The sequence below is a fragment of the Glycine soja genome, chromosome 18 (assembly GCF_004193775.1).
Source record: "Glycine soja cultivar W05 chromosome 18, ASM419377v2, whole genome shotgun sequence".
NCBI lineage: Eukaryota > Viridiplantae > Streptophyta > Magnoliopsida > Fabales > Fabaceae > Glycine > Glycine soja.
Window position 1 is genome coordinate 51,844,319 of NC_041019.1, and position 21,163 is coordinate 51,865,481.

Genomic DNA, 21,163 nt, shown 5'->3' on the forward strand with positions numbered 1-21,163 from the left:
TAATATAAGGGATCACAATCATAAAGGACCTTAAAAGGAGATTTACTACCGATGGAAGTTTGAAATAAGCTGTGCTGATGTGGGACTTGGATATTTCCCAATACACCCCCTTCACAAATGGTGGGTGTTCGTAGCGGAAGCGAAGGCGAGGTCCCAGGGTCAGAGCCGGCTCTAATACCATGTTAGATTTCATCTTAAAACCAATTGATATTAAGTGAAGTTGTCCAACAGATATATAAGCTGCACTCTAAAGATTGAGGCAGCTGATGTGGGACTTGGGTATTTCTCAATACACCACCTTGGAAGTGAAGGGGGTGTATTGGAAAATACCCAAGTCCCACATCAGCTGCCTCATTCCTTGGAGTACAGCTTATATATCTGTTGGACAACTTCACTTAATATCAATTGGTTTTAAGATGAAATCTAACATGGTATCAGAGCAGGTTCTGACCCTGGGATCTCGTCTTTGCTTCCGCTGCGACGAGCACCCACCATTTGTGGTTCACGCACCAAGCCCAATAAGTGCTGGGCGTGAAGGGGATGTATTGGGAAATACCCAAATCCCACATCAGTTGTGCTTCAAATTTCCTACCAATTTAGGGGATGGTACATGAAAGTCATGCATAATATATATGGTGTCCTGCAATTTAAATAGATGTTAAAAAAAAAAGAGAGCAAAGGAATGAAATCTTCTACAACTTGGGGGTTGTCAATAGAGAAAAATATGGTTGATTCACCATTGTGATCGCACTTACCATTTTGTAGATAAAAACTTGAACAAAATCCTACGTTACTAGCCTTCCGTTTATCACACATTCATATATGCATGTAGCTCCAGTTTGTTAATCTTTCCACTGCTCCCATAAATGTGTTGGATATTTGTCTAAATCATAATTATGTTGGATTTGGGTTTCGAAAGTGTGGTGACGGTGAGTGTGCTAGAGAAAACAAAAAGAAAAAGTATGTCTAGTGAAGTAATAACGTTAAATGTTACTTTGTGTTTTGGCTGTAATCGGGTTTTTGAGTTCACGAGTGTGATTTAAAAAGACCATAATATAGTGAGAGTGTTGGCTATAATTGTGTTTTGGGTTCACGAGTGTTATTTAGAAAGACTATATAAATATGCTGATTTTGATAGGTAAAGCTTGTTTTGATGGAATAGCCTAATTATCCAACCGCAAAAAAATATTTGATATTAGTGATGATAATGTCCAACAGTCATATATATATATATAGCTTTGGCCAAGATGGGTAGCGACAGAATTGCGAGGGAACAATTTCATGGATAAAATAATTTCAACTTGTGGCAAAGACATAGTGAAAGTGAAGGATATCCTAGAATTTGTGTAAGCGAGATTGTATTAAACACTTGACAGCAAAGAGAATAAACCGGTGATGTCAGATGATGACGAAGAAAATCTAAAGATGAAAAGTCGTAATCCCCAAGAGATACATATGAAGTTATGAAAACTATTAGCCAGAAATTGTCATAATTAGAGATGATCTTAAGTATTGGTGTGAAAATTGAAGATGAAGATAAAGTGATTATTTCTCAATGGGGACTTGTTTATGCTCTATGAATCATCCTTCTTTATTGTCTAAATTTAGAGTGAGTTGTTGCACTTTAATTTGCTTTATTAAACTCGGATGATACATCATGCATGGTTTTCGGCTTGAACATACGTTGGAGGGTACACAAAGTGGTACTTGTATGAACAAAATCCCAAGTTCGAGCTTGTTGGATATGCATATTTTTTGTCAAGATAGTGCATAATGCATAAATATGAAAAAAGGGTTATACATGTTGTAAAATAGTTTTATATAATTATTCAGTTATTTAATCTGAAATTATTATTTATGATAAATTTATTAATTTTTTTATAAAATTATCTTAAAAATCATATTAACAATAATTTATGATTTAATGATAGAATAAAATTAAGTAAATCACCCTTAAATTCAATGCATATAAGTTGACTGTTTTCATGGAATAAATTTCTTTGGGCTATAAAAAGACCCAGTTGCGATTAGTTTACAAACCAGATACTCACTTTGGGTTTTGAGCATTGTTGGGCACCAAAAATAGCTTTTAGCCCATGAACCAAATTGGGATTATCTTGCTTTGGGCTCGTGTGAATGTGTTTGAGACTTTGTGGAGACCCACAGTACATAGTTTCTCTTGATAGAGTAAGTAAATCATAGTCCCCAATTAAAAAATAGCGCTTAAAATTTAAATAGTTACATACTTTAATATATATAATTGTATTTAATAGTAATTTTAATTAATAATTTTTCAATGATTATAACACTTTGATTTTTTATTAGCATAGGTAAGGCTCTCAAGCTTATAAATTCCTTTGACTAACTTATAAATTAAAATAAATTTATTTGATACATAAACTAATTAAGCTAGTTAGCTTATGAAAAATAAATTGGCTAGCTTAAGCCTATTAGCTTTTTTTCTTATACTTGAGATAAAAAAGAGTATTTTTTCTTCCTATATTTAAAATTGGAGAGTATAAGTTTTTAGATAACTTATCGGTTAATTTTATCCAACATAACATAAATGTTGAGAAATCAATAATTTTTTTTTATCATTTTCGTAAGAACAGTTCATTGATTTTTGAACTCAAGAGAAAAGTTATTTATAGAAATGTAACGCATGGGCGCTAAATGTTGTTATCAAATTCAATGGGCAAGTCGTCTGAAATATGTTGAGCTTTCTGTCAAGAGTTTCGCGGCCATGATCACATACGACATGACTCTATAGCTGCTGTATAGCTTTCCGCACTTAGTTGCCACAAAAGAAAATCTCTATTTAGTGTTTATTTGACGAATTAGTTTCTTTGATTTGCCCTTGAGTTAAGTTGAACGTGAATTGGTTGTGTTTTTATTCGACGAATTGTGCTTGAATTAGGATTAGTCTCACCTCTTTAGATACATTATTAATTGGTAGTATATTTCACACACAAATAAAATATTAATAGTTTATATATATATATATATATATATATATATATATATATATATATATATGATTGGATGTTTTTGGATTTTTATAGGTTAATGTATTACAACATAAAAAATTACTTTTCAAAATGATCTTATGTGTGGTCTAACAATTGAAAAGCTCAGTGAATCGAACATCATTCACTTCGCATGACTAATCAATAATCCTCACTAAATGCTTCATTCATGAATTATGCGCTCCCTTTTAGTAAAAAAACCAAACAATATAAAATGCAACCAATTCTTATTTAATATTATTTTTTGTCAAATAACCATTCATCTCTCAATTAAGTGTCCAAATCAATGCAAAAACATTTCACAATTTGCTCTCTCTCATTATAACTATCTGAATTCCATAATTAAAGTAATATATTTTTCAAATACATCATCAATTTCAATGACTATTTGTGGTTAAAAGTCAATCACTAGCAATTTTTTTTTTACTCAAACTACTATTATCACCAAAGTTGAAGTCGAACCGTGTGTGAAAGATCTTAAACACTTGTTCAAATATTTAAAATCTTAAATATCTATTCAAATATTTGATTTAAGATCTTTCAAAATTTAGTTATTAACTCCAATTTTGACAACAATAAGTTTTAGTTAGAAAACTTTTTAGTTTCGACTTTTAACCACAACGACAAAATATAGTTATTGAAGCGGGAGAGGTATTTGGAAGACATTTTACATTAATTGTGAATTGAATAATTTAGAATAGAAGCGGGCAAACTGCAAAATGTTTTTGTATTGGCATGTTCACTTAATTGAGACAAATATGCAATGTAGAAAAATTTATATAAAACAAGAATTGATTGTAGTGTTCGGAATGCTTTAGTTATTTAGTAAAAAAGGGAGACCATAATCTATGGATGAATACATTTTATGGGAATTAACTGTTCATGTGGAGTATACGCCTATCATGTCATTGAGATTTTCAAGTTTATTTTCACTCTTAGACCACACAAAACCGTACCATTTTTAAAGGAAAATTTCGTTGTTGTAATAAATAAACTAAAAAGATTAAAATGACTTTCACTTCATGTTTTAGCAAATATTTATAGAGATTTAACGACTAAAAGTAAATTATCTACATATTATAACTAAAACAAAAAAAATATATTAAAAAAATTAAAACAAAATAACAATAATAACTTTTTTAGAGGGACCAAAAGTCAAATGAAAAATTTTTCGAAACAAAAAATAAAAAACAACAGCCCATAAGTCATTTAATTAAGTTAACTATTTTTTTCTTATAAATGGTAATTTTTTTATGAAGGTTGGAATTAGGTATTTGATTTAGTTGTGCCAGTGATAATTATAAATCTATAATAAAAGTACAAATAGAAAAACTTAACCATGAATGTGACATTCACAGTCACTTATAGTTAGAAACATTTTCAATTTTTCACTTAAAACTTTTAGAACTCATAAAGTGAAAAATTAAAAATGTTTTAATTTTTTAATTCTTTAAAAATGGATAAAAAAATGATGAAAATCTATTTTTTTTCTACATCAATTTTAATGACCTTTTAACCTTGATTATGACGCGTGATAATAATCGGTGTCGTTGAAAGCCTTAGGCCCTTTAACATCGGTTGAACAATTGTTTTTGAAGGACATGGATATGAAGCCGGGCACGGTGAAAAGTTTTTTTTTTCATTAGATAGCTGGTAGAACCGCAGGATCGATAAAGATTTGCTCCTTGAATTTGGTTGGAGATTCTAATAAAAAGGGAGTGAAATACTAAAAAAAAGACGTATTGGATTCAGTAAAACAGACAATGATTACCATGCCGTAAGGTGATCAGGATATGAAACTCGTATTTTACTTGCATAAGAACCTACAAAAACCTGTTGCTTGATCTGCAATTTAAAACCAACTCGCACATTGGTGACACATACGAACATTTTGTTTTATATGCAGGAATTGAAAATAGGTATCAAAATTTACAATATTTACACATGTGATTAATCAACTGAGTTAGATACATTAATATACAAACATTTTTATTGAACAAAACTTCCTCAGTCATGCTAAGTACATATATAGTAAAAAAAACTAGCTACAATTTGACAGAGTTCAGTTCAATTCCGGCGTGGAATGTACTTGTGAATAAAAAAGGTCTCCATCATTTGCCAATTGAAAGTTTTTGTTTTTGCTCCAGTCTTTCGAAATGTTGGGTATATATTACTACTTTCTATCAACTCCAACTCCAGAGGTTATATAATTCTTGTGATGCATGCTCTAGAGGTTGTTGACTTGTAACCCGTGACTTATTTCTCGATCTTCAATGATCATTTTCACATTTTTTTTTATATATTTGGACCTGATTTTCTTCTCTAACATATGCTCTGCAAGAAGCGCATGAGCTTTAATTTTGTAAGATTAGAGTCCCTTGCTCGCTCTTTTCTATGCACGAGAGTCATGACTATGTAAGCTACTAGCTAGATTAATTGATATCTCTAAATCTATGTTAAGTTCATTGTTTATTAGATAGAGAATTTATGAAATTGTTTCATATGGATAGATGATGAACTTCTGCACCAATTCATGTGCAGCGAGACAATCTGAATAATCTCTTAAAAGATGAGGCAACAAAGTTAAAGGAAGAAAATAAAAAAAAGATGTATGCCCACGAAAGAATATGGAATTAAAGCAAATAGTTAATTAATACGTGAGTTATTGTAAATTTTTTCCACCGATAAAAAAATAATAGTGACGAGGGTGAGATTAAAATGATAGTAATTAAAGAAAAATTAAGAGACTCTGCCAGACCAGATATGGAGCCTATAGTGGTAAAGGAGTGGCCAAGCGGCCATTTTCATTTTTAAGTTTAGGTCATCTAAGTGTTCAACCCCAACTCTTACTTTCAATTGGACTAAACGAAATTAAATGTTAGCATTTTAAACTTTTTAATACTTTTTTTATCCGCTAATTAAATTTAAAGTGGATCTAGACATAAATTATGCTGAAAAAGAAAACACCAAATACTAAGTGCTATTTGTTAGGAACAAAATGTAAAAGGATGGCCTGGACCGATATCTATTTTTTAAACTACATCTTAATTAAAAATTAAAAAAAATGTAAAATGAGATTTATAAAAAAAACAAGAGATTCGTGCAGTTTTATGAATTATGTTTTGTACTTATTAACATTTTTCTACTAATTAATACACGGAGAGAATTAAATATAAACATGATTCGGAATTTAATTTGATAGGAAAATAACAGAAAAATTATACTGTTGGTATTAGTAAAATATTTAATTAATATAATATAATAGATATATAAATACTTATTTATTTTAGATATATAAATATCTATTTATTTTAAATATTTTATAAGTATTTATTATTTTCCTATCACATCATACATTTTATAATTTTTTTTACTTCTCTTTTCTCTCTCTGTTTTTAAGTTTCATATAATATTATGAGTGTTTATAAATCATTTTTCTTGGCTGATTCCAAAAATCTAATAAAGAAAGTTGTGGCTCCGACAAAATTTCTTACGGATGACCACTCAAAATCCACCCTCCATTTTTGTCCTATTATAAACTCTCATAAGCAGAAACATTTTTTTAATCGATATTTTTAATAAAACTAACAAATTAATATTTATCAATAAAAAATCTATAATTATTCGTTACCGGAGACTGCCCTACTTAAGGTATATATATGTTCGACCTAAGTTTGTTACGCTAGCTACATACTCAGGAAGGAATGCTACCTTAACTCTAAGAGGACCATGACACCAATTTTATTTATTTTATAAGATTTTTTATGAGTAAGAAAAAATCATCAAAAACTTCTTTATTTTACGTGCAAAATTCTTAGTTTGAGATAATATAACATCTTTACATATATGTATGTGTTATAGTGCCGCGCTTGTAAATATTTTAATGATTAAGTTACATTGATATCAGTTCAATATCAAAATTATTTTTTTCAAATTAAGAAAACATATAGATTTTTAAAATATAATAAAAAAAATAAAAGAAGTTTCTTTATGATATTTTATGTATTTGTTCACTCCAAATAGCCTAACTCCACATATAGAGATACTTGATGGTCTTCCCCTTTTAGATCTGGGGGAAGGAGGCGAGGACTTTGTTCTGAATTGGAGACCAACCTAGTTATGATGTTTTCCTATTAGTTATGAGATTCCATCTTTTTTTTTTGGTCAAATTATTAGATGGTTTTTGTCTACTACTTGTTCATGGTCACCAGACCAATCTCTACACAATATGACATTAAGTGTTATTAATTATTTTTTAAAATAAAAAATTTAAATACATGTCACATGAAATTTAATCGAAATTATTAACATGTGGTGATCTAAAATTATCTAATAATTTCTCATTTGCTTCACATAACAGTTCCTTCCATAAATGGCCTTAAATAAACTGATAATGGTCCATTATTACTTGTCAAGGAGTTTTAGTAGTGTATAATCTTGGAGTATATGATAATTATTAAGAGAGTTCATAAAATAGGTCGTAAGTATAAGAGGGACATCCAATACTATTCATCAAAAACAAAATAAATTCCAACACTAGTCTTTTATATTCCATCTCATAAGTATTGTGTAAAAAGAAAATTAAGTTTTAAAATAAGCATTATTTTAGTTTTTAATGTAATATTTATTATTTTTCTTGGTTTATATCCCTAATAAAATTATTAATTGACAACAAAAAGTATAAATAAATTAATGATAATAAAGTTAATTTTATACAATTATTATTTTTTCGTCTATTTAATTATTCACTTTCCTTGGTTTGTGTAAAAAAAATAATTAAAACGACACTTATAACGGGACATATGGATTGTTATTATTATTATAGAAACAACGTAATGTCTTCATACAAGTGGATATTCCAAAGGTAGGTTCATATATATTTTATTAAAAGTAAAAATCACTATTTAAGAACGTGTTATTAATGTCAAGATTCATTTTTGTGCATTTTTTATTATAAAAATGGAAGTAGCTTAAGTAATGAGATGTAATAATGGTTTGGAAAATATATGAAAATAAAAATAATAGAAGACATTTGTAATCTTAAACCAAAAAAAAATTTTAAACATTATTTTTAGTCTTGATTGAATTTTAAATTAAGGGATATGGATTTTGTAAGGTTGAGAAAATAAAATTTAAGGTTTCCTTAAAATTGTCAGTCGTCACGTCTCCTCATAAAAACCCTAGCAAACGTGGAACCCATGCAACATGAGCTTTGACACGCATGCCTCAATCGTCATCGCCTACAGTCGCAGATATTGAGAGCAATTTCCTCTTTTCCATTTGGAAAATGTTAGACTTCATATATTTTTGAACGTTAAGGTGATAAATAATGATGATGGAAAATAATAATAAAATGACGTAAAGTAATTAGGATAATTAAAAGCAAATTCTCAAATCTAGATTCTAGAATACGCGGAGTTGCCTTTAAAATCACCCATTTACTTGCTCTAGTCACTCGTTGCTACCCTTTGTTTCATTTCTCTCTTCAAGCTAAGAGATTAGTAATCCATCTTTTTCTTTCCTTCTCCCATCACTCATAATGATGAATAGTGTCACAAAAGATTTTCCTAATGAAACTTCCACCAATTCAACTACTTCAAAAGGGCTTGATTTTTATCAGAAGCCAACAACTAGCCCCAAGGCAATGCTAAATTCAAAAGTTTACATTTTTTTTTACATTTCAAAATTAATTTTAAGTTCTTTTGTTTCCTTTCAATTTTTGTTCAAACTTATATTTTTTTCATTAGCCATTTAATTTATTATTATTTTCTTCCAAGTTACTATTACTTCATTCTATTTAATTTGAATATTTGATTCTCTACATTTCGTTTTCTTTATCTTAACCTTCCAATTAATCAAGGAATAAAAAACTATGATTAATCTAAAATTTGTTCAAGAGATAAGTAAAATTCAACCAAGAATTACTTCCATCAAGAATCAAGTTGAGACACTACCTAACATTCAATCTTAACTCAGCACATTAACTATGTGTCCAATCATTGATTTTTACATTTCATTTTAGCTTCTATTATCAATTTATTAAGTTAAAATTTTACAATTTGATTCTGCCAAGATTAATTTAATATATGTTTTGCTTACAAGTCTAGATATTCATTCTCTCGAAGTTATCTTTTTTATTGCAGTAAAAATAAAAAAAGAAAAAAAGTCCTTAACATTGCACACATATTTGTAAATTTATATAAAAAAAATATTTTTTTAATAATTAATAATGAATATTCTATTTTATTTGATAAAAAAACTAGACATTTAAAAGTGCGGAAAAATTAATAAGTAATTTAAATTAAAACACATAATTTGTAGTGGATTAAAATTCAAAATTTTAAAATCAAAATCAAATTAACATGACTAGAATTACAACTAATACTCTTAAAACTAACCGTGTGTTTACTTTATGGATTAAAAGTTGATTCCCAGGAACCAAAGTGAGAATATTATTTATCTTTGTTACAAGTTTTGAAAAATTATTCCGTATTATTGATTTTCAAAAATGTTATAATTTTTATTTATATCATATTTTCCTACACTTTTATTCTATGAGAAAATGATATCCACATGGAATAAGAGAAAACATTTCCTAAAATATCCTTTTTTATTTTAATTTAAAATTTTAAAACATATTCGAAAAAAGTTAAAATGTAATGAAACAGATTGTTAAATAAATCCAGAAATAACATGTGATGCGGGGAAATATAACATGATACTACATTGAAACAAAAGTCTCCTAATATATGATTAGAATAAAAAGTATTGGAAATTATGTACTGATAATGACTTATGTTATTTAATTAAATGATTCAAGGTCAAATCTTGACTTTAAATATTGAATATTGAATAAATTATGTTGAAAGATAAATATTTATTTATTTTAGGTATACTTATGATCTCCAATATAGATTTATCATTACTTTTGATGATGAATGTAATTTGTATCAATATCATGATCAAGAAAGAAAATATTGGACTATGAGAATTTTTATTGTGTCCCCCATTAATTTGGGAGTATTGATACGGATTCACGAAGAATCAAACTGTATTATTATGTTATTTTAAAATTTAATGATAGTTTGAAATAGGAACTTTAATTTTAAAAAAAAATTAACAAAAGATTAATTTAAAGCAAAAAAAAAAAAAGGATATGCCAATTAGTATAATAACAAGTAACACAATATGACAACAAATCAAGAAAATTATAAAAAAAAGTCCACAATTTTAAAATTTTGAATTCCATCCTTAATTATCGTTTTTAAAGTCTTTATATTTTACGAATTTTAGGTATTTTATATAATTCTCTTAAAGTGCGTTTGAATAAAGAATTTTAACTGAAAAAAGTAATTTATCAAAAAATGTAAAATTATTTAATCTAAAATTCATTGTTTGGATGCTTATTTATGAAGAATTTAAATTTTTAGAATTTTAAAACAAAATTTTAAACAACTAAAAATATAAAATTTTAATTTCTTTCTAATACGTGAGAAATTAAAATTTTCTTCTTCTATAGAAACTGGCACCACATCGCAACCTCGCTTTCTCTCTCAAGTTTGTCTCTCTTGGACCTCTAGCTCCAACTCCCTCTTCCCCTTCTTCAAACCCTACATCCTCCATTGTCGCCGCCTCATGCGGCTCCACGTGTCCTCTCCCACCTCCTCCACCCCCCACCACCTTCGATGAGACCATATTCTTCAACAGTAGGGACCATTATGCCAACCTTGCGACGAACCTCCTCCTCGATTTCACCCTTTTTTGGCTCCCCCGACCCTTGCTACGGTATCATGCGCCATGTACCTATGCTATGTGTTCACCAACCTCCCCGTGATCGTGATCTTAGACCTGACGGAGCAGGATTATAACGACTTTGACTACAACATGATCAAGGATATGCATGTCGTGTCGTGCTTCATCAAAGAGTGGGGTGACATCGTCATAATGCTCAAGGACGACACCAAGGTTGATCTCAGGAGTTTTCCCAAGTTCAGAGAGATCGCCAAGTATTGCATCGCTATGGCTCAAAAACCCTTCATCCTGATCGAAACTAGACCCAAAGCCTTCTAGGTCCAAACATAAAATTTTGAAAATGAAAAAATTTAATTTCTTTATCCTAACACAGAATTTTAAAAATGAAAGAATTTCAATTAAAACATTAGAAATTCTTTAGAATTTTAAATAGCCTCATCCAAACATACTAATATGGCAATTTTGTGCTTTGTCAATTTTTATATAATTTTATATATTGAAAAGTATATATAATTCACGTTAGGTATTTTATATACTTTTTGTTATCGTTTAATGCTTTGTCATTTTTTTTTGCATAATTTTAACATTTTAATTAAGTAAGAAATATAAAATAATTAAGAATTAAACTAGCTCTCAATATAAAAGACTTAAGAAAATTATATAAAGAGTTTAATGCGTATATATTGATAGGATAAAATAATTTTACATTGTCATTTAATCATAAATCATCATTTGAATCACTTTAAGATAATTATTTTAAAAAGCAACAAATTTATCATATACAATGAGTTGTGATTGAATGATAGTATAAAACTTTTTACACATGCATAACCATTTTTTCTTATATAAAATACCTAAAATTTGTATAATATAGAGACTAAAAAAAAGATAAGAATCAAATTCAAAATTTTAAAATTGTGGATTTTTTTATTACTTTCTTGGTTTATTGTCATATTAATATTGTGCTGTTGTTATTATGTCAATTGACATATCCTTATTTTTTCTTTTTAAAAAATTAATCTTTTGTTAGCAATTTTCTTAAAAATTAAAGTTTCTTTTTTCAAATTATCATTAAATTTTAAAACAACAATATAATAATATAGCTTGATCCCCAAATTCACGGGGCACAGTAAAAATTCTCATTGTACTATTCTCTCTAGTTATCATTTTATTATTTTATTGATCCGTCTTTTGTCTTGTCCTGCACCGCCAGATCCTAATTAACTTAGTACATGTTTTACATGACAAAATTAAGTTTGGTGCATTCTAGGTAGGTTCTCTCATCCCTTCCTTCTTTGATTGTTGATTCACGTAATAAGCACGAGATCAATGTATTATTATTTCTTTCCAAACACACGCAATGCCGTCGAAATCTGTTATGACTTTTGAGCTTCTTTTCTGTCAAGTGTTTTCCCACACAATCACGCACGCAGAATTCTCGTGTGCTCACACGCCGCCGCGTACTTTCTTACGTTGCACTTTCTTTCTTGCTTGCTGTTTGATTTGCCCTTGAGTTAAGTTGAACCTGGATAATAGCATTCTTTTCTATGTGATTTGGAAACTAGGAAACAATGAAAACGATAAATCAAATCAAATAAGTAATGTTATATGCGAGACAGTTGTTACCTATAATATTTTTTTTTATTGGCGCCAATATTAATTATGAGTTAATTCTCAATAGTAGGGAGCAAGATTTTCTATAGTAGGGACCATGTAATTTGAGGTGTAATATCAACATTTTTTAATTATTTGTGATCTCAATTATAATTACACCAGTCACATTTATTTGTGATTTGTTTTTATATCAACAAACGTGATAAAATTATAATGCGATAGTTATCTATATTTAAAATCTTGGTAGAGGGAGCTATCTATAATGTTGAAGAAAGGAATGATTATGATTAGTGACACGGGTAATGTGTAGTGTTAGATCTTAATTTGTTGCAATAGTATTAGGGACATAACTTTGTTGCTGTTGTATGTAGGGTTACCTTGTGCTCCCTATAATAATATTATTTTGCTTATAAAAAACAATGTTGGATGTGGTTCTCCTTTTCAGTGAATGTATTTTTTAATTTGTCTTGTGTCTTGTCCTTTTCGTGAATGTATTTTTTAATTTGTCTGTGTCTTGTCCTTCGCCGGCAGATCCTTTCAAGTTTTTTACATGACAAAGAATTCATGCATTCTAGGTTCTCTAGATGCTTTAATAATTAATGTTTTTAATTTCGTACTTTCAAATTAAAGAAATGAATGTATTCCTATTTGAGTTGTGATATGTGAATACTTTATCATTTTAAATATTTTATTAACACCTATTATTAATTTTTTTTCTGTTTTTTTATTGCATCATATTGCTTATCAAATCTACACTTTTTTATATTATATCTCTTTATCTTTTTAATTAGGTATCGATTAGAGTAGAGGTATCTAATAATATTTTTTCTTCTTCCGTCTTTTCAAATGTATATCCACTTTTTTCTTCTTGTGTTTGGTTGGAGATAAGGTTGTGAATATGATTTGGTTTTCTCAAAAACTCCAAATCACAGTTTTTTTATGTAATCATATTACATATTTATTAAAATAGTGTCACAAAAAAGTAGTTAGGAAAAATGATTTGAATGCATACAAATCATGTTGGAAGGAAAGGAATTGAAGAAGGACTGACTAGAAACAGTGACTTTTGTAAACCAATGCCAAAGCAAGGCCCAAACAATGTTCAAACTTCAAAAGTAAAACTAAATTGAGACAGACATGGAAAAAACGAATACATTTTCTGTAAACAGTTTCATGCCTTTACGAAAACCACATGACTTTCCCAAACCAGACTCACACGACAAAACAACGGTGTCAAAATGCAATTTTTGGTTTTCCTATCTAAGTAATGTGAGTTTTGTAAACAGAACCTAAAAATCAGATTTAAACTTTAAAGTAGTTGGGGCCAGTATAGTTTAGGAGTGATGTGGGCTAATGACATTTTTCCGTAGGCTAGCTTAGTTAGAGGAAAAATAAATAAAAAAAGAGAAATATTAACTATTAAAAAAATTCAATTTTTTCATTCTTTTATTTTCTCTTTAATTTCAATTTCAAATTTTCTCACCTTTGCTTTTCATCACACTAAGTGTATTTTGAATTAAAATTAAAATAACTCAAAAGGTACTTTTTAAAAAAAAAACTTTTTCTTCTTATTTTATGTATTTAAATACATAATTTTGTATTAGAATTTTCAAATTAACATATATACTTTTGTAAAATTAAATAAAACATAGTAGACCATAAATTAGTTTTGAAATTCTTTTCACAAAGAGATTGATGGCCGTCATGTGTGAAGTGTACAAACCAGTCAACAACTGTGTCCTGTGTTCACACGGGCCGCTGTGGTCACCTACGAGTGGTGGACAATCAAGCGTGATTTCACACGCCAACGTAAATTTTTATTTTTTATTAACTGAAAAATTTATTTAATTGTTGGATAAATGTTTTTTAAAATATTTTTTAATATTTTTTGAAACACTATTTAAAAAAATATTTATTAAAATTTATTTTTTTAATCTTTTATATTTTTATCTTTAATATTTTATTCAATTTTCTAGTTATCTTTTTAAAATAAATTATGATTTAATTATTTTCTGTAATTTTACATAATTACTTTAATAATTAATTTTACCTATCACTTATAATTTAATAGTCTAATTTTTAGTTAATTTATCAAATATAATCTTAAATTTTTTTAATTTATTTAAACAAAACTGACCAATGCATTCTTTATGTTCATCAGTCATTGCGACAAAACGAGTTTACCGTCTCCTCTACGTTTTTTTTTCCCTTTTGATCAGTTTGGGAAAATACAAAAGAGATAGAGGAGAAATGGAGAAAAGGGGCAGGAAATAGAAAAATAAAAATGACTTGTTTGATAGAATAGGACTAAGGGAGAGAAATAAAAAATTGTGAGATTTATACGTTGTTTTACTGTCTCAAGATTAGACAGAAATTCAACTGTTCTCCAAAAATCACTGAAAACGATTAATTATTATTATTAATTATGTGCCCTTTTGTTTAAATTTTAAAAAAATAATTATGAAAAATATTTTTTAGATGCAAATACAATTTGCTTCTTAAAAAAAGTAAATTTTTTATTAACAGAACTAATTTAAACAAACACATAAAAAATAATCAATACTTATTTTATTTAAAAAATATTTTTTAACAAATAAGTTTAAACAAGTGAATTCAATTAACTATCAACATGTTTATAATAAAAAAGAATCCATTTACCAAAAATTATAATCAATTATCATGTTTATTTAGAAATGTGGCACCTATGATAATCAATATTTATTTCTGTAAAAAAAATCGATTTTCCAGCATCTCAAAATTGATTTTCCAGTATTTACTTTTTGAAAATTTATATTTTAATTAAATAGATTATTTTTATTCTTTTTTATTTCTTTCTTTTCTATTTTTTTTATTTCTCTTAAACCTTAATCCAAAAAATACCCCTAAATCCACTCTATTTTTTCACACATTTTCATTCCCTCTACTTCTTAATTTCTTTCCCTATTTTTTTTACCAAACACACCGTAAATACAAAATATTTGGTATTATAAAAATTAACAATTTTATTATACACAAAATTATTAATAATCACAATATAAAAAAAATATTTTTTACTACATCACTTGCCGCATTTATTATTATTTTTTCTATTGATTTGTACTTTTGCAAATTGCAATACCTCCTCGCCTACCGGAACAATATGACAAAACCGTGCAATGTAGTGACATGTATTCTCTTCTCTCCCCTCCTAGTTTTTGCTTTGTGTAGTGTCAAGTGCTTTTGATTAAGAACAGTACTATTATTTCCTTTCCCTGGTGAATCTGTTGTGACAAATTTGATTTTTAGGTAGAAGCTGATTGCAGCAACATTATTATTACTACCTCTTGTTGGAACACTTGTAACAACATTAATTACCTCCAAAATTTCCTGTATTGGTGCTAGCTAGCCTGGGAGATTTGTATTTTTGGCATATAGGAAATAGACTGGTATATATATATATATGCTTCTTTCTCCCAAATATTACATCTAAGCATGTTGGATTAATGCTCTTTTTCTCTCCAAACATTACATCTAAGCTTTGGTCGTCGAGGGAGCAAACCATGTAGACATTGATACGAGGCATCTTCTAGTTGTTTTGTTGTGTCTCTCAAGAGACAACAACTGTGTTTGTCCAGCCAAGGGAAATGTCAATCACTTTTTAATTCATATCAAACGTTATTTTAAGTCAAGAATGTAAAACTTGCCGTTAGATACTTCTATAGTGATGATTCTAGTTTTGGTGCATCAGGATTATGGGTGCTTTTGTTACCTTCATTAAATATGCAAGGGATTGAACCTGCGACAAACATTATGTTATAATGCCACAATTATCTTAGTTACATTGCAATATTATTCGGTCACCAATTATAATATAATATAATTGTTTTTCATGGAAGTAGGTATTAGTTGTAAAGACTGATGTGATGCGTGGTTGATTAGTAGATGATCGTTTAATTGATCTTAATTATCAACAGGTTACCCAATGTCATGAGATGATTACATTAAAAAAATAGGATTGTCTATATCTTATCGTTATTTTGTGTTCATAAGTTAACATAATGTTCTTGTAAAAAAAAAGGTTAACATAATGTTTGCTAATTTTTATTTCAAATTTGCTCTAAACTATCAAACTTCTAATTTAATATCGTGTCAAATTAAATCTGTGTGAAACGAAACAATAAAGGAAGAATAATTTTTATATTTTAACTCAATTTGTTTTAGAAATAAAATAATTTAGTTTATAATTTTATCTTAATTATACTTCAAATGAAATTTTAATATTAATTAAATATGCTTAAAATCTGTCCCATAATAGATATTTGGTTTCATCTCCTAAAAACTGAAAACATAATAAAATTTGTCCAAAATTCGCCTAAAAGAAGCCATATTAAATTTGTTTGAAATAAGTCAGTAAATGGAAAATCTTGATCAAATTTTTTCCCAAATTCATTTGAAAAACTTCAGGACAAAATTTCGGCTGAAGTTTTTTAATTTGCAGCAATGTGCAATTTTTAACAAGATACTGTAAGTAGTTTTCTATTTAAAATCTGAGGAAAATTCATTTCAAGTCATTCCGGAAATTTCTCTGTAAATATATGTGAACAAAAAATTTCTAGTACGTAGTAGCTAGGCATTTGCAATTTTATCAATTCCATGGGCTAGCTGCTGTTTTGGGGCTAATAAGCCCTCAGTTCAGATTTCAGAACAAAGTCAAGTCAATTGTAGAGTACTTACAAAAAGAAAAAACAAAATCATTTATTTATGCATTATATTAAGCAATTTACACTCGTCAGCTACTTTATTTAAAGCGTAGCGAAGAGGTGCACCCAATTAATTATGATGATTAATTAGAAAGCTTGGAACTTAGCTGCACGTGAGTCTCATGTTTTACTTTTCCTTCTGCAACTCATAAGCAATTTCTAACACACCTATCCACCATGGGACAATTCATATGATTCAGCTAATTAATTAAGCTGTATAAAATTTGATTCAAAGCTACTTTTTGAATCTAGGACTCAATAACAAGTATTTTCTATATGGGGACAATTCTATTTTAGTCAAAGTACAGTTATTATATTATAGAGGGTAAAATTCTCTCCCAAAATATTTAACACAAATACATGTCCAAAATTTAAAACTGAAGATCACTAATTAATTAAATGGTAATAATTTTGTACTAATCCATCTATGCGTTTAGTAAAAGTTTAGTATTTCCACAAAAAAAAAGTTTGGTATAAAGCTGAATTATTAGGACCTTTTAAATAAGTTAAAATTAAAATAACTATTTCTAAATATGATTATGGGTCTCAACTAAATCTATATTTAGTTAATCAGTTTTATATATGTTTTAATATTTATCTATATTATTATTATTATTATTAACTAAGCTAACTTATTAGATTTAAAAGGATTTTTGTATGGTCTAAATCAAAACTTCTTTTAATTGAATAGGATTTTAAGAACGTCTTGATATATTTTATTTGACAAATAAGTCTAAGAACCTAGTGTGGGTTAAGTTGGAAATCCCTAATGACTACCCAACAGTGAAGTATTTTCTCACATACTCTGTATAATGAGCAACACAATAAACTTCCTTTACATTGCACGTGTATTTTTAAATTTAAATAATTATATATAAAAATTTTAAAATATTTATTTTCATAATTAAGAATGAATATTTTATTTTATTTTATAAAAATAAATTAAAAGACCAGGTATTTAAAAGTGAAGAGAAAATTATGAAAATTCCAAATTTAATAATAAAATATCAAATCAAATTGAATAAATTACAATAATCTTAAAATATAATTTATTTAAAAATATCTTGAATTTGATAAAACAACAATAACATCATTATTATTATTATTATGTCTTGCAGGAATTACTATATATGTTACTTTTTATTGTCTTTTTTAATCCGGCCATGCTTTGTGTCTTTTCACCGACAGATCTTCAAAGTTTTTTACAATATGACAAAAATTCAGTGCATTTTAGGTTTTCTGCCTCCTTTGATTGTGGTCTTCAACATTAAGGAGATGAATGTATGGTTCTTTCGAAACATGTATCCATCCCCTCTTTTCTTAATTTTATGGCTGCTGTTCAGATGTGTTTTCAAGAGTTTTGCGGCATGCTGACACTTGAAATTACGCTCGTTTACGTTGAGTCGCCTCATGCCTAGCTACATCGGTTATTAAGAAATTAATGCACAGAAAACGTGCTAGTAACTTACATCATTTGTAATTAAAATAATCTATGTAAAACTTACTTTCTACATCTATTAAAATTTTAACCAATATAAAATGTAACTTTTATACAGATTATATTGTCAACAAATGTAAATAATTTTTCCAACTTTTTTTCACACCACTGTCAACATAGCATATTATATTCACTTTTTAGAGCATCACTGATTATTCTTAAATTGGATTCTTAAGGTTAAGAAAAGTTATTCTCAAGATCTCCCACTATAGAGTCCTCACATGGTGTAAGATTCGTTCAAAAAATCATTTTTTAATGTCCAAGGCTTTGAGAGAGGGAAAAAACAAACACAAAAAGGAAGAACACTGAGAAGAAGAACACCAAATCAACATTAAATTCAGTCCAAGAAATCGATTTATTGAAGAACAATAATAAAAATAATTAAAAAAAATCAATGATTATCTGTTTTGACATTCTTTGGAGAGCACGGATCTAGTTACATGCCGCCATGGACAAGGTCTGAAGCTCTAATTGCAAGAAGTAGATCTATTGATTGCCACCATGGATGAGGGCTCCAAGGTCTTCGATCAGATTTGAACGGGCTTGCATGAGGGAAAATTGGAGGAAGGGGCATTGAGGAAGAAGGGGAATAAAGGGGAAAAAGAAGGGTGGGGGTGGGGAAGAAGAATGGACATGCAAGGGTGGGAGAAGAAGAGAGGAGGGGAACCTACAATGCCGTGGGAGAAGAAGAGAGGAGGGGAACCTACAATGTCCAATTGCATGACAATGTCAATATCATAGAGGTGATCATCCTAAATTCACAATAATATTTGAAGTCATCGTATCAAAGACTTGTGGACTTGACATGCATATTTTGGAGTTAAAGATTCAAACAATGACATTAATGTGTTAAATTAATCACTCGTATTTGATGACGTTTTAAAGGTCGAGCTCCTCTAGTACAATTTACCATTAATGAAATTTTATATAATATGGGATAGTATTTTACAAATGACATTTATCCTAAGTGGGCCTCGTTTGTAAAACTATTCTGATTCCACAAGGAGGGAAAAGAAAATTATTTGCAAAATATCAACAATCGACATGAAAGGATGTGGAGTGAGCATTTGGTGTGTTCAAATCTCAATTTGCAATTATATGTGGTTCATCGCATGCTTAACACATGAATATGATGAAGGATATAATATTGACATGAATTATATTACATAACATGATTATTGAAGATGAACGAGATACATATAATGGTAATGACGATGTTGATTATGATCATATAAACGATGGAATTTTAAATGTTTAGGTACCTGTTAGGACTTTGGCAAGTGCACCAAATCGTGACAAGTAGTAAAGCTCGGAAGTCCGAGTATCGTGTCCACAGGGATTTTATTGCACTTTTCCAATACTTCTCAATTTGTAAGCGGGAGTAAAGTAGTAAAGTAGAAATGAAAGTAGGAATAGTAAAGAGTGCTATTACTAAAACAAATAAGAAAAAGGGAAAACAATTGATAGAAATGCCAAGACCAGACAAACCCAATTGGCCTACGATGCATGTAAGTATGATATTCATTACCAATGAAATGGTGTTAGTTCTACCCACATCTGTTGACTACTTGCCCCTGATGCCTCACGTTGGCAAGCCTATTTTAACTACCTATCTCCCAAATGCCTTTGCGAAGATTCAATAATTAAAATGCGTTAAGATTAAGTTCTAGATGTTGCTTAGATGCATGGGCAGTGAGTTATCATTCTATGCCTAGCAATGCTAACCCAATGATTCTTTTCTTTAGATGTTCTATTAGGTGTTACCCTTTCCCAAGCGTATAACCCCTAAAACTGATGCATGCATTGAATCTTAAATATTATTGAGAATTACCCTCTCCCGAGCGATTAAAACCCAAAAAGAGATCTAAGAATGAATGCAAGAATAAAAGAAAAGAAATAGAACAGAAAAACCTGGAATAAATTCCTTTGCATTGATAACTGTTGAAGCTCATTGTACATCGTTGGCTTTTTAGGCCTGCCAGGCCCTAGCTAGGGGTTTAGCCACTCATGGCCATTGAGGGCTTACAACTGGGGATGAAAGAAAGAAAGGCTAACAAAATAAAGAATATAGAGAGGGAAGAAAACTCAGGCTTGAAGTACTGAGAGTGATGCTCTGAGATGGGATGAAATTTCCTTGGGACTGCCTTTCTATTTATAGTGGCTGAAGTGGGCTTACGGGCCTTCGTAGTTGCGCTCAGCGCCACATCTCGCGCTTAGCGCGTTCGGATCGCGCGCTGGGCGCGCCATGCACGCTGGGCCTGTGCTTCTGTTGGATCGGGCGCTGGGCGCCTGTGCGTCTGTTGGATCGGGCGCTGGGCGCCTAGCTGGGCTTAGCGCGCGTAACGGTTTCCGCCACGCTCAGCGCCTCCAGTTAGTTGCTCGCTTAGCGCCTGATGCGCGCTGAGCGCCCCTATTGGATTGGGCCTGCTTCAGAATTTCTTCTTTTTTCTTCCTTTCTGTGCCACTTTTGCTAAATGCAACCTTATTTTTTCGTATCTGCAACCAGAAATTCAATTTAAATTAATTTTCTCACT